We start from the raw sequence: 17,519 nt of genomic DNA, 5'->3' as shown, positions 1-17,519 counted from the left end.
TTTTTTTTTTTTTTCTAAAAAAAGGTACTATGAATATGTATACTCTTCTAAAATGAGCTTTTTTCCTGTTATCAACATGCGGTAAGTTGTTTCCTTTGCCTGGACTGCTGTAACTTACTTAAGCAGGCCCCCATTGGGGGACGCCTAGATCTGTTTCCACTCTACTGGTGTTATTGACTCTTCTTCTAGCCAAAGACAGTAGAACGACTGCATCAAAAATGTGCACATTTCAAGGCTTCTCATAAGTGTTTCCCAATCATCTCTTAAAGATTGGCTCCAACTGGCACTCCCACTGGCAGCATATGAGATGGCAAACTACCTTCTTCCATTTTGTTTGTATTGTTTGGCCAAAGTAAAATTTGGTATCTCTTTTTGATGTTTCCTTTCATTGCTTTAATCACTAGTGAAGGTAAAACTACCGTCCTCTCTCACACACACACAAACTGCCCACTCCCTTCCTCTTACACAAATTCAGGCATTTTCTGACCAATATGCTCCAAACCTTAACAAATCTGCCTGAACTCTAAAATTTTGTTTACTGCCTTGTTTTCTGAATTATCCACATATTCCCAGGTACATAGCACAGGATTTCCAGCATTTTCCAGAACACGAAGGAGATCACTTGTCGCCAGTTAGGAAAGCCGTGTAGACCACCTGCCTTTCAGCCATCATGCTGGCAATGGCTAGGACACACGTTTGTGGTTTCCCACCTTGGTTTTTAAACCCCTCCTCTGAACCGGAGACCTTTCCTTAATCCCTGTAATGGGGAAACAAGCTGGTGGAGGGTGGCTGTTCATTGAACCCAAGGCCTTCAAGAAGCAAGGGAACTCCCACAGGGCCAGGCTTTGCAGCTGCCAGATTGTGAACAGCCGCCTGCCTCTTCCATGGGTCTTCTGCATTGGCCTGGCGTGTGACCTTGACAATGGCGGGCTCTCTCCAAATGAGACAGAGGAGATGGAAACGTAGATGCTTTTCCGTCAGGGCGATTCCCGGTGCAGGTTACGTTAAAGTTCTGGGCCCGTGACAGGTGCAGCCTAGCGGTGAAGAAGGTGCACTCTGCAAGCCTGGATCCACGTGCGGTGCCCCAAGGCCAGTCTGTGCCTCGGTTTCTGCACCTGTAGAATGCACCTGCTTCACGGGGCTGTGATGACCCGGGCCGGGGTGGGGGGGTGGGGGGAATCGCCCACTCCCTTTGCGGGGCTCTCAGGGCCTGGAGCATTCAAAGAGCTACCTGAGCGAGAGAATGGCCAAAGGAGAGGGGAACAGAGGGCGGAGGGGTTCAAAGTGGGGGCGAGGGAACCCCAGGCAGCACAGAGGAGCTGGTTTGAGGCAGAAGGCCAGGCTGCGTGCGGGTCTGCAAAGCCTGGGAGCAGCGAGACCTGAGTCACAGCCAGCCGGGTGTCCCCGCAGCGCAGCGGGGCGGCGCCCACACGTGGAGGCACAGCTGAGCGCCGCTGGGCCAGGGTGGGGCGGGCCGGGGTGCCGGGCTGGGAGCCCGGGTGCTGGGGGCCGGGGCGGGGGGAGGGGCGACCCTGGGGGCCGGAGGGCCGAGGGCGGGGAGTGGGGGGCCGGGGCCCCGGGGCCCCACGCGGGGAGCCAGCCAGCGCTTTGTGCGACGCTGCTGAATGGAGCTGGTCTGTGTGCGCGCTGGCTTGCACGGATTAGTCGTGCTTTCCCATGAACTACAAAAGAACGCCCGAATCTGGGACATTTGTCATCAAGGGGCAGGCTGCTCAGGATGCAAGGTAACCGGAGCTTTTCCCGGACTGCTTCAGTCTTTTGGGACGTGGGGTCACTCTAATCCTTCCTGTTTATATTGTGAACGCGTATGCAGCGAGGCTTAGCCCCGCAACGGTAAATAAGCCTCGGGATGCCGCATTCCTAAACAGCTACGTCCTCTGGCTGCTTTCTACATTTTGTTTGGAAGGGGCACTGTTCCCTCCCGTTTATTCAGTCCGGTCACAGACGGCAGCGCGGCCGAGGCGCGACCAACTCCATTTAACTCTTGTAGAGTTTGATGCTCTTGTTTGCACATTTATTTCTGTTTTGTTTCTTCTCTCCGTGCCACCACTTTGCCTTCCTATTGCTGGGAGGGCTTCAGAAGACTGTAGCAGGTAACTGTCCACACACCTCTCCCTTAACAGCTGATGCTCAGCAAATGACAGCGGTGTGATGGTGCTTGTGGAAGCCAGGGGAGAAATCCCAAGGGTAGGAACGAGTTACTCAGAATTCTCCCCCAAACGGCACATGTTTCTCTCTTATTCAAGTTTGATATATGTCAGTACCTGGGAATCCCAAAGTCTGCAATTACTCATCCGTTGTTGATGAAGTTTAAATCTTGCAACCCCATTCTTGGTCAAGAGGGGAGGAAACCACCCTGGCAGCGAAGCCTGAAGTCAGGGCTTCCAGAAGAAGGTACCTGCTGCTGAAATTGAGAGCCCACCTGAAAGGGGAGGGGGCACAGAGGGTATCGGCGGATACCCCTGAGTGCCCAAGGTCCTGGCCCCATCTTAACCTTTCCATCTTCAAGGATACTGAGCCATTTTTCCTGATTCCTTCCTTTACTAGTTCATTCCACAGAGATGTACAGGAATTACAGTGTTGCGAGACTTGTGCTAAGACTAGGAAGAGCACTATGGTGGAGATCCTGCCTTATGTATGTTACAGAATTATATGATAGGTTTATATTTACATATAGTTTGGGAAAAGAGCGGGGAAGTGAGAAGATTAGCAAAGCTTCCAGGAGGAAGTGGTACTTGAGGAGTGTGTTAGCAGTGGTTCCCCAGCTAGCCCTTCTTTGGAATGACTTAAGGAGGTGACCAAAATCCTTATTCCCTGGCTTCTTCCTCCACCCACAGAGTTGGGATTTGTAAGGGCAGGGCAGGGAACCTACATTTAACAGGCAGATGAGCTGACTGTGTGGTGGGCAGCTGAGCTCTTGGTCCCATTGAAAGCAGGGTGACAGTGGGGCTAATGGAGCAGAGGTGACAAACACCTGATGTGGTGGACAGTGAGTAGCTGCACCATTTGTTCCAAAAGCATATACTTGGTATTTCTGCAATAACTATGTAGGAAGCCTTTACTTCTAGAATTTATTTATTCCTTTAGCTTGACATTTTTATTACACTAGTAGAAATCAGTAGCGGAAAACACATATTATATAGTACTTGATTTAGGGCTCCTCTCTCTCCAACAACACACACACACACACACACACACACACTGCTGGGATGCATCTAGTTAATATGAGAGAGACCCATTTTTCTGGAAGTTATGAAATATCTTAGGTAAAAGGTAAAGTCTTATTTTTTTTTAAAAAAACTAGACTAACACATGAATGTATTTTATAAGTAAAGATACTTATTTTGCAGATACTTTATAAATACATGTAGTCATAAAGGTTTTTCCTATAATCAGTGGTGACAGAAAAAACCTTCAAGGTAATTGTGGAGAAAAGTTATCGTACAGAGCTGAATTGTAAGCAACAGACCCTCTCTATTTTATTTTTATAATTTAATTTACATTTTTTTTAGAGAGTGTGTGAGTGTAGGCCAACAGGGTGTGGGGAGGGACATCGGGAAAGCGGAGAATCTTAAGCAGACTCTGCGCTCAGCCTGGAGCCCCATCCAGGGCTCATTCTCACGACCCTGAGATCATGATGTGAGCCCAAATCAAGGTCTGATGCTCAACTAACTGAGCCATCCAGGTGCCCTGACCCTCTATTTTAAGACTTGTAATTAGTCAATGATATCAAAGTATAACAATGGAGAGATTTATTAATTTTTTTCAATTAAGGGGATATTCAAGCTTGATTTTGTTTTGTAATTAAAGCTGCAAACATTTTGATAAATACTCCACGACACACATCACCTCTGGTTATTTTCCTTCTCAATTCCCCCTGAAAGTTGTAAAGAAGCTATTTCTTCCATCTGCATGAATGTCGAACTGTTGTATGCAGTTCATGAGCACCTGCATGCAAAGATTTCTTTAAACCTAACCTTCCAGTGGAAAGTTTTTCTAAGTCAAGGGAGCTTATTCTCCCTCTTCAGCTCTGAGGTTAAGTACACCTTCCCCAGGATAGCCTTTTTGGATACCTGGGTTAGGTGGGTTCCTTCATCCTGGCCCCCATTAGCTTTGCAAAGCTTCTCCTGAATTCCCCATCAAGATAGTTTTTATCTGTTTAATGCTTGTCTCTTCCACTCTCTTATTCTCCTTGAGGACAAGAAGCCATATATGTCAAGCTCAAGATTGCCAGGATCTAGTATGTGCTAATTGTTCAATAATATTTGTCAGATTGGTGACTGGGTATGAATTTTTAGAAAGTAAAATACCATCTTTTCACTGATCAGTAACTTTCAGCATTAAAATTTCCAGATTTTTTCCATGTGATTGATATAGAAAATGATCCAATCATCTTATTATTTCCTGTGTTAGATCATCTCCTTTCAAGAAGCCAGGAGACATGCTTTTGTGTGTTCTTCCAAAGAGTGTCAGGGAAGCCTTGCTAGCTGTGGCAAGCAGGGATATATCTATGCTTTTGCAATCTTTTATACCAGAGTCTTTTGCTTTTGTTTTATTCTGCACATAGCTATTTTGACTGAGCAGTTGTCTATTGAGCATATATTAAGTGTTCAGTGTTCTGCAAGGCCAAAAAAAAAAAAAAAAAAGCAGCATTAGACTAGGTTCTTGTCCACAAGGAGCTTACGACTTACTTGAAAAGATGAAAATGGATGTAGGAGACAAGCAGTGGAAAATTGAATAATAAGTGCATGGGACTTCATTAGTGGGACAGGAGGGAATGATATAAAGAGGTATAGAATGAGGAAAGATGGTTGGGGTGGGACATCAATGAGGCCACCATTTCACAACTGGAGAGTCTGGGAGAGGGGGTGTAGTCTGGGTGGGAGGCATTGCATTTGGACACTTGATTTCAAGAAGGCCTAAAGAAAAGGCAAGGGACACTTGCTCAAAACAGCAGGCTCAGAATTACGGTTACTGAAAAGAGTGAAAACATCACAAAACTTGATAAAATAAAAATATTATCACCAAGAGAAATGTAAGGGTAGAGACGGGAGGAGGCTAATTGCCCTACCTATTGATCCTTACTATCTAACACTTCAACCTCTATGTAAAAGGTAAAAATGCTCTAACTTCTTAAGCAACAGATTTGCTTCTTTTTAAAAAACTTGAGTGTTTTAGGAAAACAGTATCTCTCCTGGCCAAGAAATATGTGTCTAAGAATTCCATGATACTTTTCAGTTTCACTTCAAGGTATTTTTCCTGCCGATTAGAATCAAGTCACATTAAAAAAAATAAAATAAAATAAAGTCACTTAAAAGTGAATACTTTTAATTAATAAGAGAATATATAGCATGCCATCCTTATTAAATTATTTCTGTAGTTCTCCTTTTCCAGATCTGTCTCATGTGCAGAGTAAGGTCTACGATCATGCTCATCAGTGTTAACATCAGTTAGTTCTCAGCAGTGGGATTTGGTTGATTTGTTGTCCCCGCCTTTGTACTTCTCTATGTTGCTCATTTAAAAAATGAGTATATATCATTTTGATAAATACAATGAAGTCATTATTTTTTAAAAAATGTGTATCTGTCCAAAGGAGACAGAAACTTAGGGAGAAGGGCTATCCAAAAAAGAAACAAAGGAAACTAACTTTCCTGATGGCCAGCTTGCTGGTAGAAACTCCAAGCTCCTGTCTTTCCACCCCATTGTTATATATTATAAAGCTAGATCTTTATTTACCAAGCATGGGGGAATAGAATTGATGGGGCTCTCACAATGTCTTAGTCTGGAGATATTTGGAGTGGTCTAACAACCACAATTATTTTTCTACTCATTCTTCATTATCTTTGTACTCGGGGAGGAGGTCCTAGTCCCTCCTGGGGTGAAACTTGATTGGTCCAAGTCATTCCTAGTGGTCTCATGTCCCATTGCCAGTGACTGGTGAAACAATAGCATCTGATACAATTCTGGCCAATTAGATGCGCAAGGAAGATTCCTGAATAGGAATTTTCTGTGAAAGGTTTAAGAATGTCCTCATTTTCCTACCACTTTGCATTATCGCAGAAGGATGAAATGCTTGGAGCTGGGGATCCCTGGGTGGCTCAGCAGTTTGGTGCCTGCCTTCAGCCCAGGGCATGATCCTGGAGTCCTGGGATCGAGTCCCACATCGGGCTCCCTGCATGGAGCCTGCTTCTCCATCCTCCTGTGTCTCTGCCTCTCTCTCTCTCTCTCTGTCTATCATAAATAAAAATAAATAAATAAATCTTAAAAAAAAAAAAAAAAAAGAAATGCTTGGAGCTACCACTGCCATCTTAAGACTCCAAGAAAGGACAAAGGCCACAACACAACAGACACAAGGGTGGAAGGGCAGGGGTGGAGAACGGAAAGAGAGCTTCTTGATGACACAGATTTGGTTACCAAATAACCCTAGAACTGTTCCGCTTATAGTCTTGCTATGTGAGATAATCAATGCTCTATATGTTAAAAGGTACATTTAGTTTGGTTCTCCATTCTTTTTTTTTAAGTTTTTTTTTTTAATTTTTATTTATTTATGATAGTCACACACACACACACAGAGAGAGAGAGAGAGAGAGACAGAGAGAGAGAGGCAGAGACATAGGCAGAGGGAGAAGCAGGCTCCATGCACCGGGAGCCCGACGTGGGATTCGATCCCGGGTCTCCAGGATCGCGCCCTGGGCCAAAGGCAGGCGCTAAACCGCTGCGCCACCCAGGGATCCCCTGGTTCTCCATTCTTGTAACTGAAAGCACCCTAGCAGATATATACAACCTGGGAAGCACTGTGACATGCTCATTAGTCTGGCAATAGGAGCAGCAAGAGTCTCATAAGTTTTTCCTTTAATAAAAGCCCAGGCAGAGTGAGAGAACGGTTCTACATTGCAAATGTCTGGTCCCAGTTTGGGCCATGCCCACATGCCCGGAAGGCTGCCGTTTCTTGAAATCTTACTCTGTGCTAAATGCTTTATCTTAATAATCTGCACAACAACTGTAAAACCACTTTACAGGTAACAAATCTTGAAGCACAAGAGCAAGGCTCTGTCAGGATTTGAATCTAGATCAAAGCTCTCTTTTGATAACTGGTGTTAATTCCCAGTCATCAGATTGTTAATATTTTTTTTGTGAGGTGTATTCACAAGTAATTACTGATAACCAAGCACCACAATTAAAAAGAAATACAGAGGGGCAGATTCAAAGCTATCCCCACACGAAGCGCTGTCATGATGCTGCGTTCTAGTGAGTTCACTTTCTGTGGTGGGAACTGTGCCCATCCTAACGCCTACCTTGGCTCCGTCATCCCCCCTGGATTTCTAGCAATCCATCCCTGCACTGGGTTATGACTGTTCCTCCAAAGGATCCTTGTAGATGGGGTCTTTTTTTAAAAGATGTTATTTATTTATTTATTTATTTATTTATTTATTTATTTATTTATTTGAGAGAGAGAGTATGTAAGGGATAGAGAGAGGGAGAAAAGCTGTGGGAGGAGCAGAGGAGGAGGAAGAGGGAGGGAAAAGAGTCTTCGGCAGACACCGCCCTGATACCGCCTGAGAGAGAGAGCTTGATGCAGGGCTCAATCCTCTGACCTTGAGTGGAAACCAAGAGTCAGACAAACACTCCCTTCCCCTCCCAAGAGCCACAGAGATCAGCAATGACAATCCATTAGAAAATACAATCTTTAGCCCCTGTTCATCCTTCCTTATGCTCCTCCAGAGGGGTGATGCGCTAATGTGGCAGAACCAGAGTCACAACCTCGCATGTCTCCTGCTAGGGTTGGCTGAAGCACAAGGGCAAGGGTAGGTTTTCTCACCCACAGCACTTTTGGCCCTTTGGACCAGGTGATTCAATGCTAAGAGGCCTACCCTGTATCACAGACCGTTCAGCAGTTCTGGCCTCTACTTATTACAGGTCAATAGTGTCCCCCGAGCTGTGACAACAAAAAATGTCTCCAGATGTCACCAAATGTCCCCGGGGGTCAAAATCACCCTGGGCTGAGAGTCTCCGGAGTTCTGTATTGCTGCCAGCCTCTGGCCCTCTAGAGAGCCCGTGCTTTGTCATTCTGTTGCAGGTGGCTTCTGATATCAGAAGGTGAGCCTAGAGCCTTGCTGCAAGCAGACCCCCAAAAAGACAATAAAGAAACCACATTTGTAGTAAGCTAAATCATCTGGCTGGAATCCTTTCTGTTTATCTCCTTCCTCTTGCCTCTTTAGAAAAGCCGTTTTGATGTTTTGTAACCTCACCTCCACGCTAGCACAGACATCAAGAGGAAATCAGAGGTGGCGACAGCGGGGTCATGGAGAGCGTGAGTGCAGCTAGCTCCTTGCCCCCGCCTTGCCCCAGTGAGGCCAGCGTGGGTGGAGGTGAGGCTGATCATCGAGAGCATTCACCGAGAGCCACACTCTGGGCTTTGGGATCCCGCTGCTCTTCCTGCAGAGAGAATCTCCCTTTGCTGCCAACCCACCCAGGCAGATCAGATCAGATTCCCTTCTCTCTTTTCCTTTTTCTTTTATTAGGACACCAAAAGTTTTCTGATCACATCCTATTAGGATTGGATAAGCGGTAAGAGCGCAGAGTGTGGGAGCGTGTCCCCCTCCTTAGGTTGGGCTTGATCTGGAAACCTGGTGAAGAGCTGGGCCCTGCTGAGGGCGGGGGTAATGCAGGAAGCCACTGCTGGGGACTGGCCAGTCTGTCAGGAAATCTTTCTTCCAAAGAAGATTGCTTTTTCCAACCAAATGCATCTAATAGATACTCACAGAGGGTAAATGAGTGAGGAACACTTGTGGCCAAGTGGGCTACAGGCTGTAGGGCACAGTCACAAGAGCCCCCGGGGAGTCCCCTCTCTGCCCTCTGCCCTTGTGTCTGCTGCCATAGAGGGAACCTGCCCTCTCTGATCCCAGACTCACAGCTTCAGCAAGCAAACACACCTGTGTTGTTGTTGTTGTTGTTGTTGTTGTTGTTTTTCTTAGCGAAATGGAAGATGTAGAAGGGCAAGGTTGCGCAAATACCGGAAGGCAACAGGAGTGGAGGCTCAGCAACCCTAAGAGCCACCTGCTGCCAGAGGAAAAGTTCTATGGCCAAAAGCAGAATGGAAAACAGTAGAAAAGTGCCTGGAAAGCCAGGAAGGAAAGAGATTTTGATTATAACCTATTTGGTGGGCAGCTGGTTTCCATAGGCCGTTCTTGAGAAGGCCCAAGGAAACTTCTATGTGATGGTAGAGGTTTGGAGAATGGGATGGAGGCCAGGATGTGGCCCCTTGGGGTGGGTTGCATTTCTCGCCTTTCCCAATAACCACCTGCCCATATCTTCCCCCCTGACCAGTATCAGGCAGAGATTCATTCCAGGAGTCAATCGTTTTCACTAGTGATTGGCCTACCGAAAGGCAAGAGATCCAAGTCTGCCAATAAGATCCACAGGGAAATCTACACAGGGCCGCCCTTCCTGAATAAGAGGGAGCCCAGTCAGGCTGAAACTTGTGTATCTGCCCTTTCTTCCTTGCTGGGATGCCAGTGAGAGAATATGATACCTAAAGCTTTGTCAGCCAGCTTTGGATTGCGAGCTGACAGATACTAGAATAAAAAGCCTATACACAAAAGATGATGGTGGAAAACAAGAATGGAGAGTTGAGGCCCTTTGAGCTGCTGAACTGCCCGAAGCCACCCAATCCCTCCAGACTCTTGTGAGGAGGACAATAAACCGTCCTTACAGCTTAAGCCACGGCCAATTGTTTTTCCCTCATGCTCTAATTCATGCTAAGGGACACACCAACAACTCTCATGTTTCCTATTTCTTTAAATGAACTACTGAAGCAAGTTCTTAGGAAATGACTTACATTTTTTTTAAACTTTTTTTTTTTTTTTTTAATCCCGAGAGCTAAGTAAAAGGTTATGGAAAAATGGAATTCTTTTACAAAAATAACACACTGCATACATATTTGCTTGATATTGTGAGAACCACTCAGGCTTAAAGAAACATTTTATAATGTCTGGTTTTGTTGATCTTGGACATGGTTATTTTACTCCCTGTCAAATGATGGATTCCCACTGAGAAGCAGGCACTTACTTTCCACCACCCCCCCCTTTTTGTTCTGATGATGCTAACAATCCCTTGTATGACAGACACAGGAAAGAATGCAGGAGACAAATGGGGGAATGCATTCAATTCACATAAGGATTTAATGAGTCAATCTAGATTACAAACCCCTCACTGGCAAGGTTGTATCTTAGCACTGACTTGCTCTCACCTTCTCTATCATTGTTTACATTCTCTCTGCCAACAACAGTAGTCACAGAGTTTAGAGTGGCTTGCTGTTTGTCAAGAGAGATTTAGTGGCTCAAGGCTTTGAGCTGTGCCTTTAGTTCCAGCTAGATGTTTCTATGTAGTTTAGATTAATAAAACATGAAGGAATTTCCGGTATAATGCATGAGCTCTGCTTTGCTTTTTGATTGCATATTAATTATATGCATACATCTTCCTTCTAAGAAAATAGGATCACACCTCTCTAAGCTTTAACTTGTTATCCAGGTTCCAGTTGATTCTTTCTCTGTTTGTTTTTGTGTGTGTGCGTGTGTGTTTTAGGAGAAAATATGTAACAAAACCAGAGACAAGTGTTTTGGCTTTTGTGGTTACTAATGACAGAAAATTATTAAAGCACCTATTTCTCTCATCCTTCATGGGCAAGAGCCATGTTAGCAACGCCTGGGACTGAAGGTCATGCTGCCTGGCTTTGTGGGGACAGATGGCCATTGCTCATCATGTTAGCAAGAAGCTCGATGCTGACTTCTGGACATCAGCTGCTCACTGTGTATATTAACTGATAATTTAGCTTCAGGTGGCATCAGGCCTTGTGCCGTCTGATCTCCTGCCACCGTAACAGAAAATATTTGGACAGCAATACCTTACTGTCCTATACTCCATGATGAGACAAAAGCAGACTCATTAATACACCTAATAATGATCATAATAAACACTCTCGCCTCTGATCGTTTGGATTTTGCTTTGCCAAGTAGATATTCTGAATTTAGGATCCCAGGGGGCAATTTTCTAAGTTATGCATGGGGGTGGGGGTGGGAAAGAAAACTCTCCCTAAAACCCTTGTGAAAAGAATACAGCAGAAGCAGTGAAGCTGGGATTAGAGAGGGGGAAGCAGGGCAGGTTTTAGGGGAGGCAACAAGAGCTGCAGTGTTATTTGGTTTCAGAATATTAACTTCCTTGTCAGTTGTGGCTTTATTGACAAATTCTCTGCTTCTGAAGTAGCTTAAAGTTCTTCAGAGCAGCTCTATCATTAATTCTCATTGAATTCCTGTAAGTCACTGTCTCCATGGGTAAATAGAAGAGCCAGGCACACAGCACAGGCAGTTCTTCCTTAGGTGCTATTATCACTGGCCCCAGGTAGAGGGTTGTAGAATTTATTAATTTATAGTCCTTATCATGTTCCACAATGGGTTGGATGTAGTATCTAGAAGATATTTTGTCTGATAATAGAGAAAGTATAAATATAGAATCAGGGCTAGGGAAAACATGGATAGGATTGGAAGACCATAATCTAGTATGGCATGGAGACACACAGGTCATAAAATCTTACGTGGTCACCAAGACTTACCAACCAATTTGGATCTGAGTTTCCTGGTTACCAGAGCAAAAAAAGGAAATATGGTAAATTGCTAAATAGTCTCAGTTTCCAAATTCACATTTTTCCTGGAGAAGAGCATGCTAATTTCATAGGCAACAGGCAACAGCCTTAACTAATAAAGGCTATGATGGCAGGCTTCATAAGTGCATAGAGCTGAAGTATATCCCTGTGCCTGCGCCACAGCACACCTGGCTGATGGCCTTTCCTCCAGTGCTCCAAAAGTGCTCCTTTGTACTGAGTCCGATCTTTATGTGCTGGTTAGACTTTGAGATTCCAGGACTATGAGCAAATAACATTCTATTGCTTAAGCCACTCAGCCTCGGGACATTGGTATGCCAGCTCTAACAAACTGATACACCAGCCATGTGCAGAATCTTGCATGTTCCTTTGCTCTCTCCTGAAGAGTCACCACTGAGCTTTCCTGACTGATTTTCCCAGAGGCTCCCTCACACAGCATTTAAGGGGGTGGGGGAGCCTGAAAACCATCCCTGCCCTCCAGTGGAGTCATGACCTAGGCAGCCAGGAAGGAGGTAGTTGGTGGTTTCCCCAGCTCAGTCCCCATGCTTAAAAAAAGAAACTGGACTTTATTCCCCCAGGCTGGGATATTAACCATAGAACCAACACTGATGTCTAGTCATTTGTTTCTAAGTTACAAGGAAATACCTGGGGGAAGCAACCTAAATTCAGTAGTATATTCAACATACTGAACAAAGAATTCTGTTAAAGGGGAAGGAGGCCTACTTGGAACAGGGGTTTTTTTTCAACGTGTATAACAAATAGCACAGTAGGAAGTAGAAGTATCTCTGAGGGCTAATGAGTGTCCATGGATGCCCTTCTCCGGAGATCTTTTTTGAGGCTCCCACTCTAGGGAAAGACTAGAACAATATGAAATTATTTTATATTTGGTAAGTGCCTTCCCTTCTACTTTGCAAACTGCGTGCACATTACATTATTGCACTTGATTTTCACAGCATTCCTGAAAAGTCAACAATCACTGTCCTCATTGCTGAGAAAGAAACTGGGACTCAGAGATTAAGTGGCTCGTCTAAACAGTGGAGCTAGAATTTACCTAAAACCAGGTAAGTTCCCAAAGGCCTGCCACCTAGCCTGGTTTTTTTACAAGATAGAAAAGGAGCAGTACCAAAGGGAGCTCCTCCCAGCTCTGACCTCTGTTCAATGGCAGGTTGGTTCAATACCTCTGTGCTTTGGTGTCCTCATCTGCAAAATGGGTATAATAACTTGGTCTTCCTCACACTCCTAGAATTGCCCTGAGAGTGAATGATACATTGTGCTCGAGCAATTTAAACGTTCCCTGGCTTACTGATGGTGTTAGGGTGACAGTTTATCATTTTCGCTGACTGGCTGCTTTTCTCCACCTGCCTCAGAACTTCCTTGTCTCTCCTATAGTACAGCGCCCCCCCCCCCTTTTAAATAAAGATTTTTACTTATGTATTTATTAGAGAGAGAGAGAGAGAGTGCGCGTGCGGCGGGGGGGGGGGGGGGGGGGGGGAGGGGTAAGGTAGGGGGTAGGGCCAGAGAGAGAGGGAGACAGTCTCAAGGAGAATCTCACTGAGCGTTCAGCCTGATGCATCTCCAGACCCTGAGCTCATGATCTGAGCCCAACCAAGAGTCCCCCCATCAACCCCTGAGCCACCCAGGGCCCCACAGGGCCCTTCTTAGTCTAAATTTTGCCCTGCGGCATCCTGCAGCACATTACAGACCCGCAGTCCTCTCGGGGTAGAGTCCAATCCCAGCTCCCCGTCCCACTCCCACCCCCACCCCTGGAATTTTGGTTCAGTGCTTGGCCCTGTGCGCAGTAAGTCGGTCTGAAAGAGCCCCTAACCCTGAATCCTTCCCCCCTGGGACCTCTTAGCTGGGATTCAGTTTTTTTTGTTGTTGTTGTTCTGTTTTGTTTTGTTTCAGCGCAGCCTCTTTCCCTTTCAAGGAATCCTGTTTTCCCGGGAAGGGTCAGGGAGGACGGGCACAGGACCTCCGGGGCGCCAGGACCCCCGCCGCCAGCAGGAGCCCCGCCGCCCCCGGGTCGGGTGTGCGGGAGAGCTGCGGGGGGGGGGGGCTGCGGGGGCGGCCGCTGGGGGGACCCCTCCACCTCCGCCGGGCCGGAGAGGGCTCGGGCGGGCGGCAGCAGGTGTGGGAGCAGCTCTCTGCACCTGGCGCAGGAGGGGGACCACCCCGGGCTCGGTGCCTGCCGGGGCTCAGGGAAGGGCTTCCCGCCCGGGGGCGAAAGCGCCGTGGGCGCGGGGAGGGGGCGCCGAGAGGGCTCATTCCTGCGGCTCCTTCGAAGGTTCCCGAGGCGCACGCAGCGCGGGGCTTGGCCGGATCCGGGGCACCTGCCGCAGCTCCCCCCCCCCCCACCCCTTGCCCCGCGGGGCAAAGCCAGGCCCGGGCTGGGTTCCGCTTCCCTCTGAACGCGCACCGCTGAGCGTCCGGGGAGGCCGCATCTGGTGTAAAAGGTAGAGGAAGACGTGCGAAGCCGAAGGCTCCAGCGGATGTGGGAAGGCCCTGACAACCCCACTGCGGAGCTGGCCGCGGCTTCGGGCATCTGGGCAGGGGCGCTGCGCTCGCGGCTGCGCCCGGCCTGGACCTCGTCCTTGCGCAGACGAGGGGCCGAGGGTGAGCAAACAGTTCCAAGCACGACCGGGATCCTAGTGGGGTCTCTGGCTTTCTCTTCCACCTGCGGGGACACTGAGTGGCTTTGGGCTGCTGGGAGCCACAGGAGCTCAGGTCACCCGTGGCCTCCGTCAGTGTAGCCTCCGGTTACCCAGAAAGCTGGGATCAGCGCCTGGCCCCGGGTGGGTGGGAGAGAGGGAAAGTGTGTGCGCGTGTGCGCATGTGTAAGGAATGAGGCGTTCGCTTAACGTTTTCAATGCCTGCGAGTGGTGAGAGGAGAGAGACGAGTTGGTAGTTTGGTAACGTCCTCCCCTGGCTGGAGAGGCTCACAAGCCCTCCCACCTGGCCCTCCTCACCCAGGCATGTGTGCTCCCCGCGGGCAGGTAAGGCGCAAAGCAGTCCTACTGAAAGGTGGGGGAGGTGGGGTGGGGAGCAGGGTTCTGTGATTTGATTTCCAACAAACCAGTGGAGGTCATTGTGCCCAATTGCTTACTGTGGCAGCAGGTGACTTACAAAAGCACTGTGGGAAGGTAAAGCAGCTAAGTTGGTTGTTCATATTTGCTGCCTTTCAATAAAACATGCATGGGTGGCCCACGACGTGTCAGGCAGTTTCTTCTAGTGCACGCTTCGTGGAAGGCTTTTTGGAAGAATTGAACTCTGCTCTGGGCTTTGATGTTAGTGGGGCAAAACTCCAAGATGCTAAGGATTTAGCATTTTCATGTTTCCATCCTCACTATAATCTTTTGCTTCATTTATTGAGTATCTTTACAGGGTCACACCTGTTTAAGAATGAGTTGCGAACATCTTAGTCTTTGGTGCTGCTGGACGAAATGGGTATTTTGCTCTACACTAAAATCGATTTGTAAAAGAATTTAGCACCCCAAGCAGAAAACTCATGGTCTTACCACACACCACCTACCCACACACTGCCTTGGGCAGTACTACAAAAAACTGGGAGGACAAGAATGTTCCAGGACAGGAGGAGAGAGTGATGCTGCTTTTTCTCACGCACTCCTTCTATTTTGTAAGAAGTCTCTCTCGGCACTTGTTTTACATTTCACAATAACATTGTCATCACCTATATCAATTATTTACGGTAACCTCTACAGGTTGCTTCCTTCTTTCTAGAAATGTTTGTGATTTAATTTTTGTTTTGCTAGAGTACCTCCTTGAGTGAGCTTTTCAGAAAGAACAAAATGGAATACATTTAGAATCCTTCCATAACAGAAAAATGCTTTTAGTTTGCTCTTATGTCTGAATAATTTGTTGTCAGGTATAGAAATCTTGATCAGACAGCTTTTTTTTTTTTTTTTTTTCCTGGAAAGCTGGAAAACATCACTCATTGTCTTCTGATTTTAGGGTTGACTATGAGATGGTGCCAGAATGATTCTATTTGCTTTAAAAGAAGTTAAAGCAGATAGAGTTGCTTTGGTTTGTCAGAGAGTTGTAAGATATTCCTTAGAAAGGAAAAATTGTCCCAAACCTGGTCTGGATAGAACTGATGTATTTCTCACGATGTATTTCTCAACTTCCTTCTGGGAAGAAATTAATATTCCTGATAAAATGCTTAAGTAATTTAAAAATAAACTTTAATGAGCTTAAAGAGAGCCTGCCTCTGGGAGATTAGCTTCCTACTCAGTGGACTGTCAGTCAAGAATCTAATGATCTTTCACCAGAATTTCCTACAAATGTGTCCACCAAGAGAGAAATTTTTATGTTGGTTTGTTTCTGGACTCTCCCTTTGAAGCAAATGCTCATAATTCAATTTTCTGAAGTTTTTTTTTTTTTTTTTTAAATCTTCATTTGAAGTTCAGAAATCACCCAGGGTCATGTCTAAATGTGAAGTATGACACTGCTCTGGACAAATCACAAGAAGGGAGGGCAGAAGAAAGCCACAAACTTGTTCCAGGATTTTAACCTGCCAACGATGGACAGTCATTTCGGAGAGGAGAGGGCTTTGGGAAGATGGTTCTGGTGGTAGTGTGCAGAGACAAAAGCATGGACCTGCTCCTCCTCAGAAAAGCACCTGCTGGCCGCTTATCAAACTTGAGTGGACTCAAAGAGCAAGTAGATAGAGTTGATCGAACAGTGCTTTCACCTCCACCCCACCTCATCCCACCCTGTGGTTCCAAACTTAAATCCTGCCCCAGATGAGCCAAATCAAAATTTCTTGGGGTGGGGCTCAAGCCTCATGACTGTTATTTTTAATCTCCTTTGGTGATCATAAGTTGCAACTAGTGTTGAGAACCACTAGTACTAATATTCTCTGGCTGCACCAGATCCCTGTCCATTAGTCTTCTCAGGCACAGTCCCAACAACTCCTACTTTTGTTCAATTTCCCTGATACCTTGATGCCATAAAGCATCTTCATTGGTTTAGATGTATTTTTATGCACTTTAGTCATCAATGCAGCAACTATTTGTAGAATTTCATTTTGTGCCAGGATGATGCTAAAATCTGGGAATCCTAGAAAGTGTAAATAAGCATCCTATTCCCTTCCTGACTTGGGTCCCAAAGGCACTGCTCCAAGCTCTCACTGTGGCCTGTTACCTGGAACATAGAAGGCCTTTTCCCCCTGCATCCTGCTTTCACCCCCAGATCATCTGCCACTCAGTTACTTGCACTCTAGATTCCTTCACCTCATCCCTGTCTTGTTGGAGGGGCAGCAAGCCTTCCCCCCAACCTCTGTGTATGGGAGTTTGCTTCATGTCTTCTCAAACCTTCTTTTTTTATTGCCTTGGCAACTCTATGCCTTCAGCTTGAACTAGTTTGAACTAATCTCGGTGGTTTACCTACTTAATATGACACTTGTCTGGGGCAAAACTACTCTGAGTGGAGACAGTCTTTGGTCTTTGCAATCAGCTGGAGACTCAGTAGGAACAAAATGTCCTCTAGAATGTAGAAGGGAAAAGGAAAATGGCATTGAGGTTGACTCTCAGAGCCCCTTGCCTCAAACGGTATTCCTTCTTTCTCCCATCATTCTAGTGCTTTCTGCTATTATTTGCTCATGAATAAGGCATCAGGTCCTTTTTTCCTTATCTTTTTGGCCGTGTCAGAGCCGAGAGGCACAACAGAGTGGCTGGGAAGAGCGTCTGTTTGGCTGAGTGTAAAAGGGAACGTACGATTTTGTGGTCAATTTATTTTCACCTCATTCATTCTCAGGGGTACATGGTTTTCGCCTCATTGATTTTCTGTGTTCATTGACTTGAAGCCTGCTGTGTATGGGAGTTTG

General features: G+C 46.3%; 1 long non-coding RNA gene across 1 annotated transcript in view; it reads left to right on the top strand.

Moving 5' to 3' along the window:
- Positions 1–1,553: 1,553 nt before the first annotated feature.
- LOC112923529 (uncharacterized) overlaps positions 1,554–17,519 on the top strand; it is a 107,682-nt gene continuing 91,716 nt past the window's right edge. Inside the window, exons 1-2 of the long non-coding RNA XR_003235690.2 lie at positions 1,554–1,745; positions 12,631–12,738. This is a non-coding gene — a long non-coding RNA (uncharacterized lncRNA). The remainder of the gene's footprint in view (positions 1,746–12,630; positions 12,739–17,519) is intronic.

Source organism: Vulpes vulpes, chromosome 13 (assembly GCF_048418805.1).
Source record: "Vulpes vulpes isolate BD-2025 chromosome 13, VulVul3, whole genome shotgun sequence".
NCBI classification, from domain to species: Eukaryota; Metazoa; Chordata; class Mammalia; order Carnivora; family Canidae; genus Vulpes; species Vulpes vulpes.
Note: the sequence above shows the minus strand (reverse complement) of the source record. Positions and strands in the feature narration are given on the sequence as shown.